The 7,169-nt window shown below is 44.6% G+C and overlaps 1 long non-coding RNA gene across 6 annotated transcripts; it reads left to right on the top strand.

Annotated features, from left to right (window-relative positions):
* Positions 1 to 1,061: 1,061 nt before the first annotated feature.
* LOC123105696 (uncharacterized) lies at positions 1,062 to 6,869 on the top strand. Of its 6 annotated transcripts, none has more exons than XR_006450980.1 (9): positions 1,062 to 3,864; positions 4,132 to 4,639; positions 5,687 to 5,778; positions 5,861 to 5,923; positions 6,019 to 6,104; positions 6,206 to 6,274; positions 6,374 to 6,393; positions 6,470 to 6,529; positions 6,641 to 6,869. It is a non-coding gene; the product is annotated as an uncharacterized lncRNA (long non-coding RNA). The 6 variants fall into 6 exon arrangements; XR_006450981.1 differs by having other exon boundaries at positions 1,077 to 4,379; positions 4,561 to 4,639; positions 6,641 to 6,854; XR_006450982.1 differs by having other exon boundaries at positions 1,079 to 4,379; positions 4,573 to 4,639; positions 6,641 to 6,854.
* Positions 6,870 to 7,169: the final 300 nt, after the last annotated feature.

Here is a 7,169-nt window from a genome sequence, read left to right as displayed (position 1 = left end):
CACCATAGCAGAGCAACAGCCGGCGCCGCAGTTGATGTTGGTGTTCTGGCAGGCGCATGAGGAATAGGTACAACTTTTCCCTCCTCAAGCAGCACCAACTGCCAAAAGGGCAAATCTAAGGCGAGCTCACGAGCGAGTAGGCTTAGACGGCAAAGGGCGCGGAGAACCCTAACTTTATCACCGAGCAATGGGGGTTGTACGAGGCCGCACACGCTCGCACTGCCTGCAACGTGGTCACGACGCTGTCAGACACGGAGGCTGCATAGGCGGTCGTGGACAAGGATGCTGGCAACTGCACATCTTTCGTGCCACCAATGATGCTTCGAGGGTGTTGATTCCACGACGAGGCCGGTCTGTCCACGTTCATCATCGACCTCACGTGTGCATCGGTGACGGGCAGGCTACAAACTCTGACAAGGAGGAGTGGGGCGTGGGAGGCGGCAAGGCCTCGAATCCCGTGAGGCGATCCATGTCCCATGTCCTACTCTTACTTGCTAGCGACCACACCTTCACTCCGCATGGTTCAATTGGTTGCCAGACAGTCCGGACACAGCCGCTCGACATGGGCACGGACGAGGAGAATAAGGACTCGGAGGGCGTGCGCCGCTTTAGATTTATACTAGGTTTAAGTCCAGTAGCTTTTATTTAACGAAATATGTCAGAAATGTAAAGATTTTCGTGCGATTAACATTAAAATCGTCCAATTTGCACGCATTTAGTCCGGTTTGTTTAAATACGGTTTGAAATGCACACATGCCTGGTTGGCTAATAGCTGACTCCCATATAAAGGTTGGTGTCCAAGGACGAATACCATGTCCGTTTTATGGATCATCATTTGAGACGCCCTAACATGGTAAGTATAAGTACTCCTATGCCAATATATAGCGTACTAAAATAAATTTCTAAGACACAGTAGGGACTCCCCTAAAAAAACACGGCACGGCACGATCGCTACTATAGAAATCCCCGTGTCCACCCTAGAAAAAGGAAATTCCCCTGTCCTCCCCCAAATCCCCAACGGGAAGCACCGCCGCCGCCCTCGGCTGCCCACCCGATCCGGATCCGGCCTGAACCCACGCCCTCCACGCTCCACTTTCCTTCTTTACTTCCGCCACCACGCCACGCCTGCTCGCCGAAGCCGTGTCCGGCACCGCCTCTGCCCTGGCTGGCGCCACCGCCTCTGCCCCGGCTATAAAGCCACGCCCTTTGGCCAGCCCGCTCCTCCTCCTCCCCTCTTCGTCCGGGCCGCGCCTCTCGCGTCCTCGCCGCGCTCTGCCCGGTCCGCTCCTCCTCCTCTCTTCTCCCGGGCCGCGCCTCTCGCCTCCTCGCCACGCTCTGGCAGGTCCGCGCCTCCTCCACTCTGCGTCCGGGCCGAGCCTTTCTCCTCCTTGCCGCGCTCTGGCAGGTCTGCTGCTCCTCCACTCTTCGTCCGCGCCGTGTCGTTCCCCTCCTCGCCGCGCTCTGCCCGGTTTGCTCCTCATCCTCCTCCTCCTCCTCTCTTCATCCGGGTCGTGCCTCTGTCCTCCTCAAGTCGCATTTCATCTTGCCCGTCCTCGCTCGGTCGATTCGTCCGTTTAGAACCGCGTCTGGATTTGGTTTTGCTCGTCCTCGCCGTCGCCGGTTTAGATAGAGAGTCCCGCCTGATTTGATTTTGCTCGTTCTCTCCGCCGTTCGTTCGTGTAGAGTCGCGTCTGATTTGGTTCTGCTCGTGCTCGATTCGTCGGTTTAGAATCGCTTCCGAGTTGATTTTGCTCGTCCCCGCCGTTCATCAGTTCAGAGTCGCTTCTTCTGATTTGGTTCTGCTCGTCCTCGCCGTCGTCCGTTTTTCCTCCCTCTCGCCGTCGCCCCGATGCGCTCGCGTGTTCTTGGTTCGTCTCGTCGAGGGTCTACGTCTGGTTTGCGATTGAGAAATTTCTGCGTGCACTTGCGTTTCGTGTTCGGTGTCAGCGCGAGTGTTACAGGAACGGTCGGGTCTTGGTTTTGAAATTGGGTTACGGCCGGAAATGGGGAGACAGAGAGGTTTGTCGTGCTAGTTCAACTGGGTTCCTAGGCTCCGTCACCTCGTCGGTTGTTTTCAGATCTCAACGACTAGCTTGTACGTGTTCGTGTTCGTCCGTCAGAGACATGCCCTTTGATACTCTGGTTCCTTTGTCGATTCTGATTGTACTAGCTTGGTTCGCCCACCGTCGTGCTAGCTTGTTTCACTTTCTGCAGGCGTGTGTGCTCTCATCCTTGATGCAGGGGTGATTAGTTACGGTTGTTCTGATGGGTGTTACTGCTTGTTTCTGTTCTTTTCAACTGGTTATTACTGTACTTTCTATCATGCTTTGCTTGTGTTCCCATAGATGATGATGTGTGTTCAGGGGTGCAAATCATGTAGGCCGTGGGTGCCATTTCTTGCAGGCAGGCAGAGCAGAGTGCCTGACTAATTGAACACCTGCTGCTGCTACTGTTGGACAAGGTTTCCTCCCGTTGTTATTTCCATTTTCATACGAGTACTAGATGAGGTGCTGCTAGTTAGTCCCCCCTACACTTCGTTCTAGATTGCATAGCATAACTCCAGAATTATTTCATTGACACCTGGGCATATAATTCTGTTGTGAGCGGAATTTATTTATTTGTGAAAGCACGTTCATCACATATTTTTTATCAATGCTGCTCACTTTTGCCACGCCCCTTTTGCTTGTCCTGTTAAATTTTATGGCATCAACTTGGAGCAAATTTTGTACTCACTGGTTAAAATATCGAGAATGCTAACTTCTGTATTAGTCGCTATGTATGCCATGCCATGCACTTGGGAAGCCTGTGCGTGATTAGGATTTGGATTGCATATAGATTTTATGCTATGTTTGTTTATAACCTGGTTGTGACCTAATATAGTGTAAATCTGCTAATTTTTTTATTTAATCTATGTTCAATGCAAGTAGGTTTTGTTCGTAAGTGGTATTTATTTTGTGTGTGTATGAACATTGATGCCGTCAATTTTTCTTATCATAATCATTTACCATGGTGTTCGACAATACATTTCTACGGTTCTTTATTCCCTTTTGAGGTTGTGATCACTTATGTGTTAGTATATACTAGCTATGATGTGTTTTATTCAAGTTATTAACCACATCTCTTATAGATTTGCCTTGAGTTTATATGACACTGTCCGTTTCTTGTGTGCAAGCGCTCCATTGTGTGTGTCTGACTGTGTGTGTGATGTGCCCCTATCTATGTATGTTTCTTTGTCCATTTCATATGTGCAAGGCGCTCCATTGTTTGTGTGTGACTATGTGTTTGACTGCTTAGATGGGTGATTATGATTGTGTTACTGCTTATATGGTCTGTCCAATTGGTTTCTTCTTCATGCTTTGCTTGTGTTCCAATGATGTCTCCTCATATATGGGGATGTGTTCAGGGATGCAAACCATGTAGGCCGTTTCGAGCAGGCAGGGATCGAGAGACATGCACTGGTCAGGCTTCTCTCCTGCTGATAGATGATGATAGGCTGAGCAGAAATGTTTGACTCTTGTAACACTCACTTGCTTGGCTTCCACTCCTTTGCGTGGCCGATTTGGCATCCAATGCATTCCATGCCTATCTTATTTATCTCACTCACTCATCATAGCACCATTTTCCCTTTTTGTTCCTTATTTTTTGTATCATAATAATCATGTTTACCGTGGTGTTTGGCAATACATTTTTTTTGTGATATGTTTCGTTATGTCTTATGTGGATATCATATTCTTTTTTTGTATTACTGATGTCCAGTCACCGGAATAAGCTTTTCTAAGTATTTCAGGTAGGACATAGACATGTCACATTTGCTCTTCCTTGTGTTGCTACCGACACTGATGGGTTGGGTTTGCTTACAGCGAGGTATATTTATGTTTTTTACATTTTGTGATGCTGATGTCCATAGTCCCAAAACATTTATTTAGTCATGTTTTCCTTGTTCACTTCACAAGATTATGTATTCATGCTGATAGTATGGTACTCTTTCCAGGACTGAGAATTCTACAAAGAATCATTGGAATATGTTTTTTACATTTTGCGATGTTGATGTCTGTAGTCTCAAAATGCTTATTTAGCCATGTTTTCCTTGTTCACTTCACAAGTATTCATGTTGATAGTATGTCTTTCCAGGACAGATAATTCTATTGGAATATTTCTTTGAGAAAGAAGTTAGATGTCTATGGCACCAGAAATATTTTGGCAATTCCAAGACTAATTGGTCATGATGACTAAAAGCATAAATAGAAGACAGCTGATTCTGAGGGCCATCTTGATCTGAACAGCTCATTATTCTAATTTTAGCTCACCTCTACAGTCATACAAACTGGTATGCCAAGGACTGCTCAGGGTTCCTTTCGCTTTCTATTTTACCAACCAAGGTAATCAAATTTGATCTTCAGCTAGCAAATTTATAACCTTATGGGAGGGAAAGGTTTGCATGTACATAAGCTCTGATTATCTACATATATACTTGAATTTCTTTGGATTTGTCGGACTACTACTATTCTACATGATGTTCTCCATGATTCATTTGATTTGTTGATTTTATTATTTTCCTAGTGGGCTCTTTAGGTTCATCTTGTGACACAAAATACAATATTGGTACGTGCAGACTTTGAAATTTGGTGATAAAGAAAAGGTACCTCCTAATTTGCTCTGTCTCTCTTACACTCGTCTTTGTTTATATAACAGTAGTGACCTCCTGGCTTGTAGTTGGGTAATGCAGAGAGAGATTTGGAATTGAAGCTATATAAACTAAAATAATGCAGAGTTGAAGTTTTTGAACGGGAAGCTTGAACAAACAGTTTACTTTTTCTCATGTCTTCGATTAGTTTCATCGTATCTTTGTCTGTTTCTTGTGTGCAAGCACTCCATTGTGTCTGACTGTGTGTGTGACCATGACTCTGTTTGTGTGACTGACTGTTTGTGTGTGTGACTGACTGTATGTGTATGTGTTTCTTTGTCTGTTTCTTGTTTCTTGTGTGCAAGCGCTCCATTGTGTCTGTGTGTGTGTCTGCGTGTTGACTGTGACTGTGTGTCATTTTATGACTGACTGTATGTGTGTGTTTGTGTGTTGACTGTGACTGTGTGTCATTTTATGACTGATTGTGTGTGTTTGTGTGTTGACTGTGACTGTGTGTCATTTTATGACTGATTGTGTGTGTGTTTGTGTGTTGACTGTGACTGTGTCATTGTGCAAGCGCTCCATAATTACCTATTGGCACATCATAATGCATGGATATTTCTGTTTAATAAGGTCATGGGCATGTCATTTTTTGACCTACATACCTTGTAGTTGGTAGTACCATTGCCCTTTGGACATTCTTCAATGCATTGCTCTATATTTTCCTGCATCAAGTATGATGATTGTGCTTAGAATGTGTAGAATCCAGGGGTGGATGGAGGTTTTCATGATGGCTAATTTGTTTTGTTATATGGTTGTTCTGATGGTGTGCTTCTGGTGTTTGAACTGAAGCCGTAGATTTCCTATCAACTTGGTCTGTGTTTGTATGGTAATCCCTCTCGAATTTAACCCCTTCCAGTTTTGTACACAATATTTATCTCACGGTTGGTAATACATTATGCATTTTAGCTAGTTATATAGTAACGCCATACTTCTTTGGACGTTGTTCTGTATATGCAAGTGTGGTGAGCTCACATATTGTGTCAGTATCTACCTTCGCAGCTGAATTATTTCCGGGTAGGACGGAGATGCAGTGTTTACATCCATGGCAGAAGGTTTTTTAACAGTGCGTCAAAGGTCCTTGGACTCAAGAGGTTTTTAATTGCACTCTGACTTTGCTCAAGAAAAAAAAGCTTTTGCACATTTTATAGTTATATTGATGATATTTTTCTACAGGAAGATGACAAAATTATTGACCTTGTAAACAACTATGGACCGCCAGAATGATCTCATTGCAAGGTAGGCAAGCAATGTCGGGAGAGGTATTCTTTTGATTGTTTTATTTTTATATGGTTTGCTGAAATGCATTTTGCCCCTCTGTTGATGCATTGTAGGTCAGCTACCAGAACTTCTTGCTGCTGATCCTGGGATGTTTCCGAACATGCTCTCAAACATGTTCAATTTATCCGCCCTAGGACAGGTGACTAGTGTGCTCCTTTTATGATTCAGTGTAGCTAGTAGTCAAATCGTGTATAGTCCATTCTGTCATCACAAAGCAACCAGGTTCACTCTGATTTGCAGTTTATTTGGTGATGGCAGCATGAACCCACCTGATCCACTTGCTATGCAGCATAAATAATGATGTTATCGGTCGGTCGTACTAACTTTAACACTTCTTTATTATTCAAAATGTTTTGTTATTACTTCCTAATTCTTTCTTCTCTTTGCATCGATCCACTTGCTATGCAGCCACTGCCATGACACAGTAGGTATGCTTGATCTTTTTCTTTGTGCTTGAGATTTTTCTTGTTCTGTAATGCATATGTCTGACCACTCTTTTCTTAGGCTACTCGGCATGCTCGGCGTGTTTACCTCGGTGGACTTCCTCCAATCGCTAATGAACATGTAATTGCCTTGAGTAACTTGTTATTTCTTGGAGTCTCTTTCTCTATTCGCAGTCCATGCTAACTATTTTGTTCTTCTTTCTGCCGACGGTTGCTCTATTCTTCAATCAAGTTATGGCCGCTATTGGGGGAGACACATTTGATCCAGGTGATGCAGTTCTTAATATGAAGCTGATTTTTGAATTCATACAAAACATCTTAGGTGGCATAATCATCTAACTCTGTGTGTGTGACTGACTGACTGTGTGTGTCTGTGGCTGTGTATGTTTTGTGTGTGTGACTGACTGTGTGTGTTCTATGTCTTGTGTGTGTGACTGACTGTTACTGTGTCTTGAGTGTGTGTGACTGACTGGCTGTGTATGTTTTGTGTGTGTGACTGACTGTGTGTGTTCTGTCTTGTGTGTGTGACTGGTTGTTACTGTGTCGTGTGTGTGTGTCTGTGTGTGTGTCTGTGTGTGTGTGTGTGACTGACTGACTGTGCGTGTGTGACTGTGACTGTGTGTGTTGGCTGACTCTGTGTGTGACTGTCACTCTATGTGTTGGCTGACTCTGTGTGTGACTGTGACTCTGTTTTGGCTGACTTTTTGTGTGACTGTGACTATGTGTGTGTGAATATTGCATTTGCTTGATGGTGTGTCTTG

The sequence above is a fragment of the Triticum aestivum genome, chromosome 5A (genome assembly GCF_018294505.1).
Source record: "Triticum aestivum cultivar Chinese Spring chromosome 5A, IWGSC CS RefSeq v2.1, whole genome shotgun sequence".
Lineage (NCBI taxonomy): Eukaryota > Viridiplantae > Streptophyta > Magnoliopsida > Poales > Poaceae > Triticum > Triticum aestivum.
Note: the sequence above shows the minus strand (reverse complement) of the source record. Positions and strands in the feature narration are given on the sequence as shown.